The sequence below is a fragment of the Gossypium hirsutum genome, chromosome D13 (genome assembly GCF_007990345.1).
Source record: "Gossypium hirsutum isolate 1008001.06 chromosome D13, Gossypium_hirsutum_v2.1, whole genome shotgun sequence".
Classification (NCBI taxonomy): Eukaryota; Viridiplantae; Streptophyta; class Magnoliopsida; order Malvales; family Malvaceae; genus Gossypium; species Gossypium hirsutum.
The window spans coordinates 25607657-25612043 of NC_053449.1; the positions used below are offsets into that span (position 1 = coordinate 25607657).

The 4387-nt window shown below is 32.7% G+C and overlaps 1 long non-coding RNA gene across 1 annotated transcript; it reads right to left on the minus strand.

Annotated features, from left to right (window-relative positions):
• Positions 1–309: 309 nt before the first annotated feature.
• Positions 310–3705, minus strand: LOC121224921 (uncharacterized). The gene is made up of 3 exons (XR_005922656.1): positions 3561–3705; positions 2164–2217; positions 310–368 (listed from the first exon to the last, which is right to left on the minus strand). It is a non-coding gene; the product is annotated as an uncharacterized lncRNA (long non-coding RNA).
• Positions 3706–4387: the final 682 nt, after the last annotated feature.

Consider the following 4387-nt stretch of genomic DNA (forward strand, 5'->3'; position numbering starts at 1 on the left):
CCAACGGCCTGGATTTTCTCCCCGAACAAAGTGGCAGCCTCATTAAATGAAGAAAACACATTATCACGAGCATCAGATTTCTTCTTTCTCTTGTTTGAAGATGAGGAACCCCCTTGGTCTCGATCTCCTCGCGGATCCGTACCAGAAACATCCATGTCGTCTAAAGAGACGTCAGCTTCGCAGTCATAGAATGTGTTTCTCTCTTCATTCATATCTGTAGTACGTACATCATTAGCATGTATTTCTTCAAGAACATCAGCAGCTGTTTGAGCATCTCTCCCAGTTGCTCGATCTCTTGCGTATATGGTAGTAAGCTGGTCATAGTAAGGGAAAGTACGAAATCTGAATTGGGCGGCTTCTTTGTGACTCTAAAAAAATGAGGAAATCATATTAGTCGTAAGTTTGGTAAAAATAATATAATAAAGACTTGAAATAATCTTACCTTTAAATAGGACTCCCAAACCGCATCTTCAGCAACAACGAGCTGCCTATGCTCGTCCCAACCAAAACCGCTATTGTTTTGGCCATTAAGCATGTCGTAGACGATTGACCACTCCCTTTTAAGTAACCTAATCCTTGATTCAATATTAGGTTTCGCCTTCAACATTGCATTTGGTAAAACCGTTTGTAGCATTCTTTCCAACTCGTTCAAATAACCGGCTTTGAACCCGGTATCAGCATTAAATGTTCCAACATTGTGCAGGTCCACCATGCTGGAAACTAATGCTGCATCTTCCTCGGGAACCCATTTTCTTTTGCTTCCTCGAGAAGCTTGAGCATTTGATTCTGGAACACCTGACATAATGATCTTAAGAACAAAAAAAAAACAAATTATATTAATTACTATTTTAATATCATGATTCAAAAGGTCAACACTTTATAAGGTCAACACACTATCAAAGAATTGAATTTGCAATTACACATTATCAAAAAAAAAAACAGCACAAATTTAGAACACACGAAGAAAAAAAAATATAACTTTAAACTAATTCATAGTTAATATTAAAATCTTTTTCACCGGCTTGTACTTATTCCATTTAATTCAAAGGCTTCACACTCATGTATCCACAAGAAATTAACTTGGTTTTTCTTATTTGTTGTAGCTCACATTCATGTTACATGTATTAAAAGGAAATCATATTATGAATGAGAAAAGCTTTATGTATTATGTAATCAACTTAAAATTTAAGATAGAATTAGGTAATAAATTTCAGCCTAATTAATCTTTTATAATTTAGACAACATTATTTTCATTATATGGAAAAAAAACATATTAACCATAATATTAAAATGATATACAAGATTTGTTTTATAATTAAGATAACCTTATTTCTATTATAGGGGAAAAGTCATGTTTTGAATCAATTAACATTTGTTTTAAATAACATGTATTGCGTGCATAAAATCTTAATTATAACAATTTAAATTTTATTTTAATAAAACTTATATTAAAATTTAATATATTATGTATAATTGACGTAAATATATTGATTAGTTAATTAAAATCACCCAAATTAATTGACCTAAAATGATATCGTATAAATATATTGATTAGTTACTTAAAGCATGTTCAATGTTTAAACATTATAGTTTGGACATTTAAATTTAAATTTAAATACAATTTCGTATAATGAAATTTAAGATCTAATAAAGCATGTTCTAAGTTTGATCATTGATTAAATTTTTAATTTATGATTAGTTTAGTTAAGGTTTTCTAATTTCAAAATAAATAAAATGAAGATTGAAGATTTAAGTTTAATAAACTTTTATACCATTTTAAATGGTAATTTCATTTTGTAAAAAAATATATAACTTTAATCTCATTTACATGTACAAATTTATTATTAACAGTATTGTATTTACATGTACAAATAACTGTGATTTGAAGCCCATTATTTGTAGGCATAATGCTATTTAAAAACATATAACCTAATTTAAATTCAAAAAAGAACAATAAAATTATGCAGCAATAACCATAACCATAAAAAAAAAAGCTTTAATGAGCATTACAAACATACAAAAAACAGAAGCTGCTACAGAAGCTGCTACAGCAATAACCAAAACCATATTCATTTGGGAAACAACAGAAGCTGCTACAGCAATACAGACATGGAATCAGGGAAAACATACAAGCAAAACCATGAATACCAATGGAAAACTAACCTGTAATGAGCAAATCAGGGACGACTGCGATGTGGAAGAGTTGGAACAAAGAACCTGTAATGGGAAAACTGCTCGGATCAACCTTTTAAAAAAAATAATAATTATGCTATAGCTAAATGATGTATATCAAAGCACATCACAACCATACACCAATCATCATCCATGAGCCATATCAAACCTCTCACTATTCCCTAAAAAAACATAAACACCAAATCCCAAGAGTACAACACACAGAACACTCAACAAGCAATCCATCAATTAACAACTTTCAAATTTAATTGTAGCAGTATAATTTAAAAGCAAAGCAGCAATTAAGAACGCAAAAAGAGTTATAAACCAGCAAGTGTCCTCTTTTCATTACAATCTGCCTAAGCTTAAACCCTTTTTCTTTTGTTTTTCAATAATGCTGGAAGCAGTCATGGCACATCCATAAAACCAACCATATTAAGTAAATTCAGTGCCTAACATCATACATGTAGTAAGTTGCAATCAGTTAATACATAACAAACCACTGGCCTCTATTTCTCCTTCAATTCATCCCCATTAGCAAACAACACAATCCAGTCATATGTATCATCAGAAAATCATAGGCATGCACTCAATTTCTTAATTTTATGAAGCAAATAATGCAAAGGCAAAGACCGTTCGAACAAAGAGCTTTTTGGACAAATAATGAAACTTGAGATCATAAATAACAAAAATGGAATACGGAAAAAACCAAGCCCCTATACTGTACAGAAAAAGAAAAGCAAAATCTGCAAACAGTTTCCTGTTTATTCTTTCTCCAACTCATACCAAAGATCAATATACACAATAATCTGGATGAAATAAGCAACAATGAATAAAATAAAATAGCAATTTCAACAGAAATTAATCGGTCACAACCCCGTACCAACAATCCAACAGCCAATACTTCCAAGCAAAATCAATCATTAAGAGCTCTAAATTGAACTATCCCAAGCATAATTATCAACACGGCGACTAGAACATGGGCGCTCAATGCCTTGCTAACACAGCCAAGGTCTCATTCCCTTCTAAAACAGAAACTACTGCTACCAAAAAGGCTTAAAAACAACACAACCAGCTTCACATGATGTAGTCTAATAGAGTTCCCAATACTACCCCAGAGTCAGTAGTTCAAAATTTACACAAGATTTCCCTTGCATAACATCATCAAATTAATGCCAAAGCCAGAGAGGATTCATGATTTGATATTATATACATGGAAAGCATAACCAATACATAAATAACTTGTAGGAACTAAAACAGATGACGATTAGGCTTAAAAAAGTAAAGAGAAAAGCATGCAGAGGGGTTATTTACAATTGGGAAAAACATTGGCAGATTAATTTAGGTCAGAATTGGCAGATTAATTTAGGTCAGAATTTAAAACTCACCCGATATTGGATCCTACGTGATGACCCGAAAAACGCTTCACTCTTTCTTCAATGGATTAAGCTAGAATTTCCAATTTTGTGAATATATTGAAGAGAAAAAGAGAGGGTTTTGGTGTGCGGAGCAGATAGTGTTGGGAGGAAATGGGGAAGGGAATTTGATGCCGAGACAAGAAGAAACGATGACGACAGATTAATCAACGGAATCAGTGGGAAATGGGAGGAGAAAATGATTAGGACGGAAGAGGAGAGGGTCGGGTAGGGAGGGAGGGTAAAACAGAGAGATGGGGAGGGAGGCCGGGCGTAATGGCTAATACAATGATTTGGGAACGGATTGTAAAACACAGGAATTTGGGGATTAGGGGCGTAATGTAATACGCGCGTAATGGCTAATACAGTGAACCAAACGCTGGATTAGGGGCCTAATGTAATACGCGCGTAATCGGGGCGTAATGGATTGGGTAATACGGCGAACCAAACACGCTGTTAGAGTTTTCGTAGGAGTTTCTCGTGACTTGACAACTCGATCTTGGTCCGCGTGCAACCGTCTATCACTCCTAGTGGGACTCTATTGGGTAACTTGATTTGAAATTAACTTTTTCAAGGATAATATTTTTTAATGAATTTAATACCAAATTTAATTAAATATTTATCTAGATAGTATTTTATTAATTTAATATTAATTTAAGATATTAAATTGAATTAAATATTTATCTATATAATATTTTATGTCACACCAAGTTTCTTTTAAACTTGTAAATTTGGAACAATTGGGGTTAAATTGGAAGAAACTGTAAGTTAGCGATTTTTACTGAAAAATTAGTGAAATA